At 37.6% G+C, this 19,386-nt stretch overlaps 1 protein-coding gene across 1 annotated transcript in view; it reads right to left on the reverse strand.

Moving 5' to 3' along the window:
* The window catches only part of PHF1 (PHD finger protein 1), a 243,503-nt gene extending 225,285 nt beyond the window's left edge, over positions 1-18,218 (reverse strand). The window contains exon 1 of the mRNA XM_053689556.1: positions 18,074-18,218. The gene's annotated coding sequence lies outside the window, so the exon portion shown is untranslated. The remainder of the gene's footprint in view (positions 1-18,073) is intronic.
* Positions 18,219-19,386: the final 1,168 nt, after the last annotated feature.

Here is a 19,386-nt window from a genome sequence, read left to right on the forward strand (position 1 = left end):
GCGGTGAAATGGTGGCATGAAATATACCAAAATGGGTCTAGATCAATACTTGGGGTTGTCTACTACACTACACTAAATCTAAAATTAACCCTACAAGCTCCCTACAATATCCTAATTAACCCCTTCACTGCTGGGCATAATACACGTGTGGTGCGCAGTGGCATTTAGCCGCCTTCTAATTATCAAGAAGCAAAGCCAAAGCCATATATGTCTGCTATTTCTGAACAAAGGGGATCCCAGAGAAGCATTTAAAACCATTCATGCTATAATTGCATAAGTTGTTTGTAAATAATTTCAGTGAGAAACCTAAAGTTTGTGAAAAAATTTGTGAAAAAGTGAACATTTTTTTTTATTTGATCGCATTTGGCGGTGAAATGGTGGCATGAAATATACCAAAATTGGCCTAGATCAATACTTTGGGATGTCTACTAAAAAAAATATATACATGTCAAGGGATATTCAGGGGTTCCTGAAAGATATTAGTGTCCCAATGTAACTAGCGCTAATTTTGAAAAAAAGTGGTTTGGAAATAGCAAAGTGCTATTTGTATTTATTGCCCTATAACTTGCAAAAAAAGCAAAGAACATGTAAACATTGGGTATTTCTAAACTCAGGACAAAATTTAGAAACTATTTAGCATGGTTGTTTTTTGGTGGTTGTAGATGTGTAACAGATTTTGGGGGTCAAAGTTAGAAAAAGTGTGTTTTTTTCCATTTTTTCCTCATATTTTGTATTTTTTTTTATAGTAAATTATAAGATATGATGAAAATAATGGTATCTTTTGAAAGTCCATTTAATGGCGAGAAAAACGGTATATAATATGTGTGGGTACAGTAAATGAGTAAGAGGAAAATTACAGCTAAACACAAACACTGCAAAAATGTAAAAATAGCCTTGGTCCCAAACGGACAGAAAATGGAAAAGTGCTGTGGTCATTAAGGGGTTATATATTGACAAAATAAGTGTAAAGTTTTAGTGTCTATAAAACAATGGGAGCTGCCATGTTGTGACTTAGGTTACCTTCTCTGCTGGGGCCAATTAGGGACAGTTATAAATAGGTCACTAGAGTGTGCAGCCAATGGCTGTGTGGAATATAACAGTGTAGGAACTGAAAAGCTCACAATTTCAGAATGGAATCACAGGAAAAGGGGACAAAATAAATAATGATATATATGATGTATCATTTTACATTACTATGTCAAAGTGTTTAATTTCCACAGCTTGAGCCACTTGGGCTTGTGTTGGATTCTCCTGTGTTGTAAATTTAAGGATAGAATGATTAAATTTCAAATAAATTATTAGAAGCATGTTTGCAATAAATATTCACATGCAACAATTCTTCCATTTAAAACTTATCAAATCTTCATGAACTATTAAAAAGGCACAAGACTTGCTGCCAATTCACTGGTAAGTTGTACACACGCATTCTTCAGATGCTCTAAGTCAGTGCTCAGCAAATCCAGGAACCAGAGAGCTACTGGCTCCTTAAAATGAAGTCCTGGTGCCCTGGTTCAGAGTCTCTAAGACCCCATAGGTTCACCTCCTTGGCACAGGTAAATCCTTTCTAGACCTCATTGCTATGTAATACAAAGCCCATTTATATTAGGCTATTATATAATGTGTGTGTAATAAATAGAAACATAGAATTTTACGGTAGATAAGAACCAAAGAGGCCCATCAAGTCTAACCATATTACGTTACTTTTTCCTAATGGAAATTCCCTGAATCCATCAACCTTTCTCTAACATTTCTCCTGAAACTGCTACCCTATAACGTGAAGGGACATAAACCCAAAACGTTTCTTTCGTGAATCAGATAGAGCTAAACAACTTTCCAATTGACTTTTATTATATAATTTGCTTAATTCTCTTGGTATCTTTTGTTGAAAAGCATATCTAGATAGGCTCAGGAGCTTGGGGCTAGCTGCAGTTTGGTGGCTGACCTTGTATGCCCATTTTCATTGGCTTACAAATGTGTTTAGCTAGCTTCCAGGTTTGCATTGCTGCTTCTTCAATAAAAGATACCAAGTGAATGAAGCAAAATTGATAACGGAAGTAAATTGGAAAGCTGTATAAAAATCTATAATCTATTAGAATCATGAAAGAAAAATGTGTTGTTTTTTTTTTTTTGTCCCTTTAACCCCTTGAGTGCTCTGAGCCGTTGCAGAGTTTCCCACTCTCGTGCTAACGACGGCTCAGAGCTGTCGCTAGAACTCTCCCACCTTGAGGGAGATCTGGGGGCTCCCACCCGCTCCTACCCCGGCGATCGGACCTGAATAGTGACAGGCAACGCCGGGGCTTCACGTTATGCGTGGTGACGTCACGCGCAATGACGTGATGACGTCACCGCGGAACACTATTTATACTTAACAATGTTAAGTATAGGAGCAGGGGGCATGCTGCTTAGAAGCCTGTATCTCAGGCATCAAAGCAGCTACAGACCCCCAAGAAAGGGAAGTAAAGCACTTAAAAAAAAAAAAAAAAACTTTAAAAAAGCTTAGCACCCAGGTGGGAAAGTGCTTAAGGGACAGTCTACACCCATATTAACATTTGCCTATACGTTAGATAAAGTTCTGATTGTTCTAACTCACCCACTCTACCGTAACCAGTCTGCTTCACAAACAGAGTTATTCCTAATCCAAACTCAGATTATAATCGTTATAAATGGCCGACCAGCTCCGCCTATTAACTACATCATAGACTCTCTCCCTTGAAAAGCTCCAATCAAAATTAGATCACCGATTAAAAAACAGGATTGCGCTTTCTTTGTTTCGCGTATGCGCACCTTCTGAGGAACAGAAAAAAACGGAACCAAAATCTATTTGAAATTTGCACACAGATCCATTTATTTAGTGTACAGTTAATGCACAGTGTAAGTATATAGAAAAGCGTTCCTTTCTCTTACAGACGGACTTCCTCTACATCACTTCCGTATATAGGAGCACGTTTACACGTTAATGACATAGGTGGTTGAACGTGCATGAGTATGAGATCCAAAGAGAAGGGGAGTTAAAGGTAGGAGGAGAAGGGAATGGGCGGAGTTTGTCGGCCATTTTTAACGTCTCGAATCAAAGTTTGGATTTCGGAGATCTCCGTTTGTAAAGCACTCATTAGGGTAGAGGGGGTGAGCTAGGAAAATCTGAACACGATCTAAGGTATAGGCTAATGTTAAAACGAGTGTAGACTGTCCCTTTAGCACTCAAAGGGTTAAGATTGTGACCACTTGTTTTGGCATTCGTTTTTTTTTTTGTGGAAAATGCTTTCAGCTTCTAATTTATGAAGTCCCTTCATATATTTGAAGGATTCTATCATGTCACCTCTTTCCATTCTATCTTCTAAACTATACATATTTAGGTCAGTCTTTCTTTGTACGTTTTTATATTTTAGACCATGTGCCATTTTAGTAGCCCTGTTTTGGACAGCTTCTAGTTTATTTATATTTTTTTGAAGATATGGTCTCTAGAACTGTGCACAGTATTCCAGATTTAGCCTAACTGTATATTATAAATACACGCACATACATATGCATATGTGAATATTAGGGATGCGCAGAAATTTTAGGCCGAAAATGATCCTATACCATTTCAGCCGAAAGAGTGGCAAAGCAGTCGAAAATTATCTGAGATACAATTTGGTAATAGAACTTTTTTGTCTTCCAGAGCATCAAGCTTTCAACATGCCTCAGCACAAATAATACGTGGGGCATTATAAGCCAATAAATTACTTTGAGTTTCCAGCTTATTGCCCCCTTGCGCGTCTTATTATAATCATATTTTAACCCTGGTCCTCGCGCGGTGCATCTAACATACCTGTAGTCCTTGTGCGCCGCATCCTATATGCCCGAAGTAAGAGAAGCTGTTCACCCTGGAGTGGAGCCCTTGCGCGCAACATCTAACATACCTGGAGTGGAGTCCTCAGTGCGCCGCATCTAACGTACCCGGAGAAGCTGTTCACCCTGGAGTGAAGTCCTCGCGCGCCACATCTAACATAACAGGAGTCCTCAGAGCGCCGCATCTAACATACCCGGAGTCCTCAGCGCGCCGCATCTAACATACCCGGAGTCCTCAGCGCGCCGCATCTAACATACCCGGAGTCCTCAGCGAGCCTAACGTCTCTAGTTAGAAACTAGAATGCTAACTGTGGCTTCAACTTGTATAATACCGTAAGGTTATCTGCAAGAGGAGCAAGGGTCCCTCACTGTTCAATCTTAATTATCAGTGTATACTATGGATGTAATGCACAGGGGAATCAAAGGTCAGAAGTAACAATATCCCCATTTATGTGTCATAATTTTACCCAGAATGATCCAATGCTGCCTTCAGAAGACATCACAAGTGAATGTGCAGCTCTGTATTTTTTTTTGCAATTAAAAAGTTTAATCAATCAATAGTTTTGGCCAGAAATGTCTAACTGTAAAACATATTGTAAAATTGAGCTATTTAATAAACAGATGTCTTTCTAAATCCCAGTGGCACAGATATAAGTAAATGGTGGGGCACTGTTTATGGGCAAATATATGGGCAGAATGAAGATTCTATGTAACATCTGCAATGGGATGGCCATACATTTAGGGCTAGATTTATTAAAGCTGAGGCGGACAGGGGCACGTATATGCACCCCTGTACGCCTCAGCTCGCCTGTGGCGGAGCAAAATTACCCGCAGGTATTCGCCATTGCACACGAGCGCAATTCTGCGCTCGCGTGCAATCCCGCCCTCTGCCCGTGCACAGCCAATCACGCGCGGGCAGGAGCTGTCAATCTCCTCGGTCTGACTAGACCGAGCAGATTGAATTTCGCCACCTTAGAGGTTTGTGAAGAGGTTAGGGAAGCGGCGGTCTGGTGACCGCTGCTTGATAAATGAAGGCGAGCAAGTTCTTGTGAGAACTTGCAGCCGTAGGGCTTTAATAAATCTAGCCCTAGTTGCAACAGACAGCAGCTTTGGAAACACCTATACATACACTATTCACAGCCCTCTGTATAGTCAATAGGGACAGCAGGTTGTATACACACAGCTACCTAGTGTATTGTGCTGTCTCAATACACTATACAGGTTGTTGTGTGTATACAATGTGCTGTCCTCCCTACACACTATGGTAGCTGTGTGTATACAATTTACTGCCCCTATATACACTATACATACAGAGAGCTGTGTGTATAGACTGTGCTGTCACTTTACACTTTGCAGAACTGTGTGTATATATAGACTGTGCTTTCCCTATACAGCACACTATACACGGAGCTATGTATATTGTGCTGTCCTTATATGGGCTTAGTGTGTATGAATGTAGGTGTTTATGTATGTAATATGTTGAACTTGTATGAGTGTGTTTGATCACATGTATGCATGAGTGTGTTCGCATGTATAATATAAGTATACAATTTTTATAAATATATTATTAGCTATTACTGGAGGAAGTTAGAGTGTGGATCAATGTTATTAAAATAACTAGATGATTTGCAGCTGTACAATAAATTTTGGCCTGCGTTTTATCTATTGGAATATATTGGGTGGGGTGGGGGTATGCGGCGCCGGCATAAAATATTTCTGCACCTAGGCAGCAAGTACCCAAGACTCACCCTTGAGTACCACTCACTATCAGGCTAAGCACTAGCAGGACTGTAGCTATTAATTTGGTCAGCCTGTCAGGTACTGCAGTTTTGATAAAATACTATAGTGCTATCTATAGCTGCTTAACATGTCACTAGAACAATTAGTATGTTATTACATCAGTTGCCAGTGTGCAGTGCACGCTAAAGACTGACGTTAAAGGGACAGTCTACACCAGCATTTTTATTGTTTAAAAAGATAGATAATCCCTTTATTACCCATTCCCCAGTTTTGCATAAACAACACAGTTATATTAATATATTTTATTTTTACCTCTCTGATTACCTTTTATCTAAGCCTCTGCAGACTGCCCCCTTATTTTAGCTTTTTTGACAGACATGCATTTTAGTAGCCAATCAGTGCTGACTCCTAGGTAACTCCACATGCATGAGCACAATGTTATCTATATGGCACACATGAACCAACGTCCTCTAGTTTTGAAAAACTGTCAAAATGCATTCATATTTGAGGTGGGCTTCAAGGGCTAAGATATTAGCATATGACCTACCTAGGTTTAGCTTTCAACTAAGAATACCAAGAGAACAAAGCAAAATTGATGATTTAAGTACATTGGAAAGTTGTTTAAAATTACATGCCCTATCTGATTCATGATATCAAAAAAAATTCTATACTGTCCCTTAATTTTGGACCAGATCAGCCTAATGCACTTATATTTTCGGTCTTTTACCCCCTCAATTCAGTTTAAATTTGAGCTAGCAGCTTTGGGTTGCACTGCGTGTATATTATGTATGTAGTTGTACCTTTTTTATTAGTAAATTAAATATTAAAATAAATAAAGTAAAGTTAATGTATTTAAGTCAGTCAGTCACTTTCCTTTTTTAATCTATAGCTGAGGCATAGTCTTCTTTGAGTGACCTTAAAATGTCAGCTGTGTGGAAATATTTCAAAGTTTCTGATAAGGACATCAAATTTGCAGTCTGCAGTGTTTGTTCAGCTGTTCAGAGGGTACAGTGTCAAGGAACTTTTCCACAACAGGGTTGTTACACCACCTGAAAACACAACATACAATTCAGTATGACGAGTACAGAAAAGCAACAATGCTTAAAAGCACCCCAACTACTAGTAGCATGCCAACACCATCTGTCGCCAAAGAAAATGCTAAGAAATTTACAAATGATAGTGCCAAAGCACGTGGCATTACAGAGAAAGTAATGGAGTTTATTGCCTTAGATGACCAGCCATTTTCTGTTGTGGAAGACATAGGATTTCGTAGGCTCATACAACATATTGAACCTTGTTACACACTGCCAAGCAGACGTTATTTTTCAGAAACCTGTCTACCTGAAATGTTTGATCGTGTTTCAAAACAAATTAATGAGCTTATGACCACAGACGTCCCAGCTTTAAGTTTTACCACAGACATAAGTCCAACTAGCATGCTCAGCTTAACAGCGCAGTGGATAGATGACGATTTTAAATTGCAACTTATTTTGCTTCAGACACAAGAGTTTGTTGGGTCACACACTGCAGCAGTGATATCTGAGGCTTTAGCTACCATGCTTGAAACTTGGCACATTGACAAGTCGAAAGTGCATCTGATTGTCAGAGATAATGCAGGGAACATGGTAAAGGCTATGGAGGATAGTGGACTCAATAGCATACCGTGCATAGCACACACGCTGCAGTTGGCTGTGAATGATGGAGTGCTGAGTCAGCGCAGCATATCAGACATCAGGGAGAAAAAATGTGGGTCACTTCTACACTTGCTTATTCCCGATTACAAGCTTTGCAAGTACAGTTTGTAATGCCACCCAAACGACTGCAACAAGATGTAGCCACTCACTGGACAGCACCTACTATATGTTGCAAAGTCTACTTGAACAAAAGCGAGTCTTAGCTGCGTACATGGCAGATTATGAACTGCCAGCCATGTTGAGTGCACATCAGTGGATGTTAATTGAAAATATTGTGTCTCTTCTTGCTCCATTTGAACAGTTAACCAAGGAAATAAGCTCAGCTAACGCATCTGTTGCTGAAGTTATTCCCTTGATTGCAGCACTGAAGAGTCTGCTGGGAAAAGAGGTGCAAACAACAAACCATGGCATAAAAATGGCTAAAAGCACTCTATTGGAGGCTGTTAAACGCTTTCAAGACACTGAGTCCAACCCTTTGTACTGCATTGCAACAGTACTTGATCCTCGATTTAAAGAACATTATTTCGACGTGGAGAAAAAGCAGCGTACACGGGAAATGATACAGGCACAGTTGATGGTGATGGAAGCATCTGGGGAAGGAGACTTGATGCACAGCACAGAGAAAAGTGTGCCAGAGAAACGGTCACAATGTACAAGTGATGAGCACACTCCGTCTCTTTCTGACATGTTTGACGAGATTCTAGAGGAAAGCAGCACCCCGATCCACAGCAGTGACAAAACAAGCGCAGCTACACAACAGCTGGAGATGTATCTAGCTGAACTACCCATCGCCAGAAGCGACAATCCCCTTGACTACTGGCGCATGAACAAAGAACGCTTTCCATTCCTTGCGCAGATTTATCTGCCCCAAGTACCAGCACAGAGAGTGAGAGACTATTCAGTGCAGCATCTCATGTTCTTGATGAGAAGAGGAACCGTCTCTCCTGCGAGAAAGCTAAGAAACTTTTGTTCTTGAAAAGAAACCTGACACTTTTACTTAAAGGGACACTGAACCCAAATTTTTTCTGTCGTGATTCAGATAGAGCATGCAATTTTAAGCAACTTTCTAATTTACTCCTATTATCAAATTTTCTTCATTCTCTTGGTATGTTTATTTGAAAAGCAAGAATGTAAGTTTAGATGCCGGACCATTTTTGGTGAACAAACTGGGTTGTCCTTGCTGATTGGACAGCACCAATATACAAGTACTGTCCATGGTTCTGAACAAACAATTTGTTGGCTACTTAGCTTAGATGCCTTCTTTTTCAAATAAAGATAGCAAGCATTTATAATAGGAGTACAATAGAAAATTGCTTAAAATCACATGCTCTATCTGAATCATGAAAGAAAAAAATTGGGTTCAGTGTCCCTTTAAAGTCCAATTTGCTATATGTGAAGTTATTTTATTTACATGGAAATTGTGTAGCCCTGCAAACATTTGTTCTTGAGGTTACATTTGCTTACAGCTTGTTGTTGGTTTTACTGCTGTTTCTTGCACTGTTGAATATTTTGCACAATAATTTTCAAATGGGAAATGTCGTTTATATAAACATTACAATTTAGAAATTACTAGAGGCCCTTTGCCTTACGTGTTAATTGTGTAAGCATAGAATGTTAGTACTTGCATGAAGCTAGCCTAAAGCTGCTGTTTGAGTTCATTACTTGACATATGGCTAGATTATATTTGATTAGTAAACATTTACCAATGCTCCTCTGATTATATTTCCAACTTCATATAGACTTTAACCCTTTCGTGTGAGGGCTAAAGTGCCTACATCGGAACAACTGTTCCGATGTAGACAAATTGAAACCACACCTCTGGGGGGCGTCCCTACAACCCTAGGAACGCCCTCCAGACCGCGATCAAATCCTGAAAGCACAGAAGGCTTCAGGACAGCCGTTAGCTATGACGTTCTATTCCGTCATAATGGCGTTAAAGCCCAGTGTAATTATGACGGAATAGAACGGCATAGCGGCTTTAAAAGGTTAATGGAGTTGGAAATGTAATCACACAAAGCATTGGTAAAGCTTACCAATCAAATGTAATATATCTAGCCCTTACTGTTTTGCATAGATAGATATAAAATCTCTCTAGGACTATATTTTATTTGGATAATTGGTTAAAAAAAAAACTTAAATCTGATTCTGTTGCATAGAACTGAAGACTGTATTGATTTTAAATACAATTAGTCCTATATAACAGAAACAGATTTTTATTTATATTGGTTTTTTTTTTTTATTTATGTTCTGTCCAATTTCGGTTTGTCACTTTCAATAAAAGTGTGGTTATTTATTTTATTGGCTTGTAATTTTTAATATCAGATTCATTAAACTCTAATATTATAATAAAATTGTAGAAAAAAACTATTTTAAAATAAATTGGGGGGGGGAAGTAATTTTCGGTTTCGGTTTTCGGCCAAGGGCATCCTGCATTTTCAGTCCAGAATTTTCATTTCGGTGCATCCCTAGTGAATATACATATTTATTGCGTATGAACATACTATATACTGTATATTATATTTCATACCAAAAGTTTCTGGCTCCTAGATTTTGAACAAATTTGTTGAGCCCTGATCTAAGTGGCAGATAACAGTGTCAGCACCAGCACAGATGCAAGTATAGGCAGCGCACCCACACATCTTATAGAGACATGTTGGTAGTGAGCTAAATGTAATTTAAAAATTATAACTGAAGTAGTAATAGCTTATGATGGTAGCTGGTTTTTATTGAAACTACATTGCAGAAATGCTTTTAATAGGATTTAAAATACACTACGGTGCATTTTAAAGTTGATGTGTTATTTCATTTTTAAAAAATAGCTTAATCCAGTTTTATTTTCTAAATCTGGGATTTATATTTTAAGTAACCCATTCTTTCCAATGATGCGTGTTTAAGGAATTTGCAATAATGAACACTTAAAGGGGCAATAATAAAAAGCTTCCGTGTGCATAGAACTGTGCGTTTAACCCAATTAAAGAGAGATTGTAGTGCAAAAATTACATGTTCATAGTTTTTAGACTGTGTAACTTCTCCAATATTTGCAATTCAATTCTATGTGTTTACCCCTGCAAATGGGGTTAAAGGGACAGTGAACCCAATTTTTTTCTTTCATGATTCACATATAGCATGCAATTTTAAGCAACTTTCTAATTTACTCCTATTATTTTTTTCTTTGTTCTCTTGCTATCTTTATTTGAAAAAGGCATCTAAGCTTTTTAATTAGTTCAGAACTCTTGACAGCACTTTTTTATTGGTGGATGAATTTATCCACCTATCAGCAAGAACAACCCAGGTTGTTCACCAAAAATGGGCCGGCATCTACACTTACATTCTTGCATTTTAAATAAAGATACCAAGAGAATGAAGGCAATTTGATAATAGGAGTAAATTATAAAGTTGCTTAAAATGTCATGCTCTATCTGAATCACGAAAGAAAAAAAATTTGGGTTCAGTGTCCCTTTAAACACATAGATAAATCACCACAGAGAACCGTTTGTCCTGTGCAGGGACCAGCCAGTTAGCCAACTAGCAGCAGTAGTCACATGACCAATCACTGGCTGTGTTTAAAGGGACACTGAACCCAATTTTTTTCTTTTGTGATTCAGATAGAGCATGAAATTCTAAGCAACTTTCTAATTTACTCCTATTATCAAATTGTCTTCATTCTCTTGCTATCTTTATTTTAATTTGCAAGAATGTAAGTTTAGATGCCGGCCCATTTTTGTTGAACAACCTGGGTTGTCCTTGCTGATTGGTAGATAAATGCACCCACCAATAAAAAAAGTGCTGTCCAGAGTTCTGAACTAAAAAAAAGCTTAGATGGCTAATTTTTCAAATAAAGATAGCAAGAGAACGAAGAAAAATTGATAATAGGAGTAAATTAGAAAGTTGCTTAAAATTGCCTGCTCTATCTGAATCACGAAAGAAAAAAATTGGATTCAGTGTCCCTTTAACTTAGAAGCTGTAAAGTAGGGATGTGCATTTATTTGGAGTTGATTAAAGAAAAGAATGCTACAAATGACCGCAGTCTGTGGCGTGCAGCTTATTGTTGCACTTTTAGTCTAATATATCTGGTACCGAAATTAGCTCAATTTTTGGCATTCATTTCACCACTGCACATCCCTACTGCAAAGCTTGCGGCGGCTGCTGCTGAGTAGGACTTAAAGGGACAGTCTAGTCAAAATTAAACTTTCATGATTCAGATAGGACATGTCATTTTACAAAAACTCTCCAATTTGCTTTTAGAATCAATTTTGCTTAGTTCTTGGTATTCTTAGTTGAAAGCTAAACCTAGGTAGGCACATATGCTTATTTCTTGAAATTGAAGGCCACCTCTTATCTGAATGCATGCGACAGTTTTTCCACAATTAGACAGCGTTAGCTTATACTTTTTCAACAAGGGATAGCAAGAGAATGAAGCATATTTGAAAATATAAGTGAATTTAAAAGTTTCCTACAATTGCATGCACTAAATCATGCAAGTTTCATTTTGACTTTTCTATCCCTTTAATATAACTGTTTAGTTATGCAAAACTGGGGAATGGGTAATAAAGGGATTATCTGTCTTTTTATACAATAAAAACTCTGGTGTAGACTGTCCCTTTAACCTGACCCCTTTGCAGGGATTGAAGGGATACTGTTTTTGGTTAAGCACACTGGATAGAACTTGCTGATTGGTGGCTTCATTTAACTATCCAATCAGCAAGCGCAACCCAAGTGCTGAACCTAAAAGCTTTCAATCCTGCTTTTTCTAATAAAGATACCAAAAGAACAAAGAAAATTTGAATATGAGTAAATTAGAAAGTTGCTTAAAATTGCTGCTTTATCTGAATCATGAAAAAAAATTGGGTTTAGTGCCCCTTTAAACACACAGATTCCATCGCGAGTAGTGCAAAAAGTACAAGCTCTACAGCATAAGATCATTAATTTTTTCCCCCCTTTTCATAAAACAGCAATGGTTAAACTTGGCACCCCAGATGTTTTGAAACTACATTTCCCATGATGCTTAGGCCCTCTCTGTAGTCCACTTGAGCATCATGGGAAATGTAGTTTCAAAACATTAGGAGTGCCAAGGTTAGCCCTCACTGATCTAGGTACCGAATATGTGCAGTCTCCAGGGTCAGGCCATGGTCAGCTACTTAGTACATTACTGGCCCATAGCCAATTGCTGGTCATAGTTCTGTTTATACAATAATAAAATGCTCTTTAGTGTTTCTAAATTTACTTCTATGATCAAATTTGCTTAGTTCCCATGATATTCTTTGTTAAAGAAATGCCTAAGAAGGCGTTTGGAGCACTATATAGCAGGAAATAGTACTGCCATCTAGTTCTCTTGTACATGCTAACATTCATGAAAAACTGATACCATATAGTGCTCCAGACACGTGCACGCTCCTGAGCTTATGTCCCTGATTTTCAACAGAGGATACTAAGAACAAATAAAATGATATAAGTAAAATAGAAAGTTTTTAAAAATCGCATGCTCTCTGAATATAGAAAAAATAATAATTATTTTGTTTCATATCCCTTTGAGAACTTGAATTGAGAAACACTACTCTTGTACATTACAACATGTTATCAGCAGCCATGCATGCCCCTTTAAGACAAACATATAGTCATCTACAGTTCAGTTCTTAAAGGGACATGACATTCAGTTCTTTTTGTTCAGGTTTCAGACAGAGCATACAATTATAAACAGCTTTACAAGTCACTTCTATTATCAAATTTGCTTCATTATCTTTTGCTCCTATTTTGAAGGAGTTGCAATGCACGAGTAGGAGCTAGCTGAAAACACTGGGTGACCCAATCACAGGAGGCATTTATGTGCAGCCACCAATCAGCAGCTAATTGCCAGTAGTGCACTGCTGCTCCTAGAGCCTACCTAGGTATGCTTTTCAACAAAAGACCAAGAGAAAGCAGCTTATTAGATAAAAAGTAAACTGATAAGTCGTACTCCTTTATTTGAATCATAAAAAAAGTTTATGTCCTTTAACCCTTTGCGGTCACGTCAGAATGTATCCGTTTTTCCGACATGACAGCCGCCCAGCCACTGCCCATGGACACAGAAAAAGGCAGAGCCTTCAATGATCACAGAGACACACCCCCACTCACGCCACGCAGCCTGCCACACTGGTCCGCCATAACCCCACTGACACTAACTCCTCCCACAGAAAACACACACAGCGATCTCCTGCACCACAAAGACCGCACTCATGTGATCCCACCCCCACACACACAGCACCCTATAGCCGCCACCACCCCCACAGCATCCATAGCAATGCTATATATGTATACGGTGCTGTGTGTGCAGTGGGGGATCACATCTGTAAAGGGTGATGTGTGTGCAGAAGGGGATCACACTTCTATATGGTGCTGAGTACAAGGGGATCTGCGCTAAATAATTAAATAAGACCTGTTGGCACAATATGTCAACATTAATAGGACCGGAAAGGGTAAAAAAAAAAAATTAATTTGATAGTGTGAAGTTTACAAGAGATATGATAAAATAAAAAGATGGAAACCTGAATAAAAATGTCTGGGCCAAAAATATTTCAATAATTGAGAAATGTATTAAAGGTGCAATCCCTCAACATTGGCAATCAAATAAAAAAAAAAATAAAAAAAAAAAAAAAACGCACACGAACAGTAAGAATGGTTTATTTAGAAGGTTTGATAAAAAAAAAAAAAAAAAACGCACACACCATGCAAAAGAATATATTTTTATACCGGCCATGATAAAACAGAAACCGACAGATAATTCTGCCAAAAATAGCATTAGTCATATTAAAAAAAAAAAAAAAAAAAAAAAAAAAAAAAAAACACACACATTATACCCATTAAATCAAATTTAAAGGGACAGGAAACTCCAATTGTTATTCTTGATTTGGACAGAGCATAGAATTTAACAACTTTCCAATTTACTTCATTCTCTTGTTATCCTTTGCTGAAGGAACAGCATTGCACTACTGGCAGCTAGCTGAACACATCTAGTTAGCCAATTACAAGAGACAAATGTGTGCAGGCACCAATCAGCAGCAGCTCCCACTAGTGTAGAATAAGTGTGTATACTTTTTTAACTAGCGATACCAAGAGAATGAAGCACATTTGAAAATAGAACTAAATACAAAAGTGACTTAAAATGACCTACTCTGTCTGAATCATGCAAGTTTAATTTTGACTTTCCTATCCCTTAAAGGGATCCTAACCCCAATTTTTTTTCTCTCACGATTCAGATAGAGCATGTAATTTTAAGCAACTTTCTAATTTACTCCTATTATCAATTTTTCCTTGTTCTCATGTTATCTTGATTTGAAAAAGCAGTAATAAAAGGTTAGGAGCCGGCCCATTTTTAGTTCAGCACCTGGGTAGCACTTGATGATTAAGTGCTACCCAGGTGCTGAACAAAAAATGGTCTGGCTCTAAAGCTTACAGTACTGCTTTTTCAAATCAAGATAACATGAGAACAAAGAAAAAATTAATAGGAGTAAATTAGAAAGTTGCTTAAAATCTCATGCTCTATCTGAATCATGAAAGAAAAAAAATTGGGTTTAGTATCCCTTTAAATAAACACTTTGCACATGAAGAATTAAAGATTGCACCTTTAATATCCTAAAAAAGGAAAATAAAGAAAAATGTAATGAAATGTTGCAGATATATACTGAGTATCATTTTACAAGGAATAGTCATGGGACTAATCACACAGTGCATGCAACACCATAAAACATATGTATATATTTTTTTAACTTGTCATAATGAGAGAGGAACAGATGAGGCCATCAGTTTTTATATCCCAATAATATCAGAAATTTAATTTATTTTTTTTACTTTTTTTTCCCCCCCCACTTCATATCTATGTCCTTTATTAATGGGAAAAATGTAACCCCAATTTCAAATCTGTTATTTTTGAACGATTCACTTTAAGATTATTTTACCCTTTGTATAAGCATATCCAGAATGTTAGCTATAGCTTAGATGGAGTTCAATTCATGAATGAAAATGGACTTTGACTTTCTGTGATACATTAAAAATTTATCAGAAAACTGAGGTTCAATGCTCCATTTGTATTTATATATTCAAGCAATTTGTGTGTGAATGGAAGATGTTATATGGTAAATATCTGTCAATTTTGTGTTTGGCTCGACATTTCGAGTAATAACTTGCTTGTATTACTTATTTTAAAACCTCAATAAAAATTAAAAAAAAAAAAAATTAAGCCAAATACCACACTCTGGCCGGCCGCCCACTTCAAATCTAATTTTTTTTGTAAGTTAATTTGAATTGTTCTCCAATCAGTGATCTAGCCATACGGCACTGACAATTTTTTTGGTAGCTAGAGCGTTGATTGGAGAATAATTCAAACTGTTTGCTCACAAAAATATTTTTTAAAAAAAAATTTGTTTTGGAGGTAGACGGCTGGAGTGGGGGGGGGGTATATTAGAATTTCAGTACTACATTAAAAAGTTATAGCGCATCTTCATTAGAACTGATGAATTAAAATCCATCTAAAATGTCTAACATTCCGAATCTGTCTATACAAAAGGAAAGTTTACCATAACATTAAGCATTATAGCAAAAGCTTTTTTTTTTTTTTTTTTTTTTTAAATTGCAGAAATTTGCCATCTTGTGATACCAATTATATGCCCATGCTTGTTTTCTAATTATCTGCATTCATTTTTTTTATGTACATTTAAAAATTGTGTGTTAAATTGACATACTGCTGGGTACAGCTCCCTTTAAAACGGTTTTCTTAGGGGGGGATTTATACGCGCCCCTGTACACCACAGCTCGCCTCTGGCGGGCTGAATTCAGCATTGCAAAAGAACACAACTTTGCCAATCACTCATGGGCAGGACCTTTCAATCTCCCCGGTCGGACGAGACCGGGAGATTTAAATTCGCCACCTAAGAGGTGGCGAAAGGTTAGAGAAGCAGCAGTCTGATGACCGCTGCTTGTTAAATATGGACTGCAGGTTCTCTTGTGAGAACCTGCAGTCGAAGGGGTTTGATAAATCGACTCCATAATTTAACTCATTACAGAAGACTGTAATTAAATAGCTCTGCGTCTTTATACTGGGCACTGCCAGCTTGGAACCTATGTACTTGCTGCATCCTATGAAAGAAGCTGTGCACTTTCAAATCTGTGAGGTTACCAGTTTTGATAACTGTACATTTTTATTTATAAAAAATAATAAGTTAAATGATACAAAAAAAAGCCAACTGCAATATTATAGAACAATGGAAAAAAATGCATCTCTTGCCTTTTTTTTTTGGGGCACTCAAAACTAAAGTGAGAAGACTTCTCAAGTACTTTTTCAGCTTTTAGATGTCAGAGGCTTTTGTCTGCAACCACAAATGTATGAAGCAGAAACTGCTCCCTTATCCTCTCCACCACCGCAGCGGCGACAGGCGATGTCACCCTGACACTATGGTGTTTGGGGTGATCTACATGATAACTCACATAATAGCATGGCATGTTGCGAATGGCACCTGTCTGTCATTTTGATACATTTTTCCTTGTGACGTGTCAAAAAGATGTCACTAATCTGAAACTGCACCTCTTCTGCCACAGGGTGAGAATACTTAAACGCCAAGATGGTGGCACTTAGTGCAAACATACAGATCTTCACTATCAAGCACCTTTAAAGGGTTAAAATAAGAGCATGGCTTTAAAATGAGACAGAGCCACAGAAGGTAATTTAAAGGGACATGAACCCCTAAATCTTTCTTGATTCCGATAGAGCATACAATTTTAAACAACTTTCCAATTTACTTATATAATTTGAGTCATTCTGTGTCCTTTGTTGAAAAAGCAGCAATGTATTACTAGGAGCTAGTTAACATGTTTAGTGAGCCAATAATATGAGGCATAAAAGTGCAGCCTACCTAGGTATAATTTTCAACAAGGGATACCAAGACAACAAAACAAATTAGATAGAAGTAAATTGGAAAGTTGTTTAAAAAAAAAAAAAAAAATCACACAAAAAAAAATGTATTAAAATAGCATGAGTAGTAACCATGGAGCAGGTAGTTGTACCCAGCAGTTTGTCACTTTAAATGTCACTTATAATTACAAAGCTAAGTTTTAAATATTGTAGTATCAAACTCTTCTCCTTTAAACCTAAGATCAGTCTTCCCCCCCCCCCATCTCAATTTATTCCTTTCTCATTCTAGCCCTAGCTATTTTCATTATTGTAATTTGTATTTCAAAGTACTTAAACTTTATTTAAAAATCAGACAATAAAAGAAACAAATTGCTTTGTGCAATCTGCTTTCATCTTTTTGCGTCGTCCATAAACTGAATATTCCATCTTCCATTTCATTTTCCTCCTCCCCTCAAATAATAAACAACTGACATCCTTGACGTATCTCGCTAGCCAAATATTGCAGCAAATCTAGAGCAATAATTTGTTTCTTTGTATTTTTGCCTCATTTGTTTTAAGTAAAGTCCATTTCCTACATTGCTCTTAGCAAATGATCCAGATTTACACTAGATTATTATTTATTAATGCTAAAATTATGTTTTTGATCATTCATGCAACAAACTAAATTAAAGCAATGTATTAATATTTATAAAATGTAAAATACTATTGTTTTCCTCATAACTAGATTATCTCCCAAAAAAAGAATTCTGGTTGACTATACAAGTGTATTTAAATAAGGGATTAGAATGAGGAATTGTTTATGTAAATTATCTCCTAATCCCCCAATATTTAGCTTTTTTTTGTATTGCAAAGCAGACGGCCTCTGCTGCGTCTGAATGCCTTTCTTATTAATTGGCCTCGGCTGCTCCTCTCAAGACGGTTCTCCCCTCACCCCGGTGTCCCCTCAGATTCCTCCCAGGCTCCTCCTCCTCTTCTTTCCTTTACAGTGGATCGGTATCTTCCTCTCCTCCACTCCACTCCCCGGGAGGGGGGGATGTCCGGACAAGATCGCTTCGCCCTCCTTTACTCGGGCCGCACCTCAGCCCGAGTGACGCAGCAGCCTGAAGGCAGGAGGAGTCAAACAGCGACTATAAACACGTGACCACACCCACCCCCGGAGCTAACCAATCGGAGCGACACCTTAAAATACAGCCCTGGCCAGAGTTTCACCTTTTTTTCCGATAAAGGGGCGGGGAATTCTCTCACCTGTGACAGCCAATCAACTTGCTTATGAGAGAAGGCGGGAAAAACTTATACACACAGCTCTATTAGTCAAATTAGCAGCGGTATTAGGGACAAAAATGGGCGGGATATAGGCGGGAACAATTACAGAACCAACCCCAATTTGTATTTATACTGAAGGCAAAAGTTAAAGTCCCAATAATGTATCTTTGAAAATAAGAATGTCCCACTGTCAATGTCTCTCACTTCTCATACATGACATACATATTTAAAAACATATATATACATTTTTATAACAACTTTTATATAATTATAACTGTAGTTATTTAATTAATGGGCCTCAAATGTTGTTTTTTGTTTTAATTCTACTCCTTTGTTGTAACCCTACAAAAAAGGGGTAGTATTAAAACAATAAAAAATTTACCAACAGCTTCAACCTAGTTTAGAAAAAATCATAAACCATTTTCTTTATCATCAGTTGTCTACAGAAACAATAAAGGTCTAGCATGAGAAAGTTGGAAAAAGCAAATGGACATATTTCCCAATATTTGTGGCTGGGTATCAGGGACTCAGGAGGTTGATAGGGGCCGTTGCAATGGGTGGAACTGCATTGGGAGCGTCAGGATCATGAGGGGTTAGTGGGCGAATGTAGAGAATGTATTACATCTGTAACTGCATAAAGAAAATGCCTCAGTAGTTGACAGATTCAGGCATCCCAACCTGCAAAAACTCATTTCATGGAGGTGGCTACACCCGCTACTGCGCCCCCCTCAGTTATATATTGGACATTTTGAAACCCTAAATGAGAAAGGGACTTATCATTAAAGAAGCTTCCCACTAAAGTCACATTGAAAAAGTAGCTTTAATATAAAACCACATACAACAAACCTATTTTCCAGTGATCGTACACTTGTTGAATGCTTAAATATTTTAGAATACAAAGTTTAATTACGTGCAGTAAATAAGGTAGTATTGTGTTTTATTTTATTAGAATAAGTGGGGGACTTTTACACTTTTCTGGAT

The sequence above is a fragment of the Bombina bombina genome, chromosome 7 (genome assembly GCF_027579735.1).
Source record: "Bombina bombina isolate aBomBom1 chromosome 7, aBomBom1.pri, whole genome shotgun sequence".
Taxonomy (NCBI): domain Eukaryota; kingdom Metazoa; phylum Chordata; class Amphibia; order Anura; family Bombinatoridae; genus Bombina; species Bombina bombina.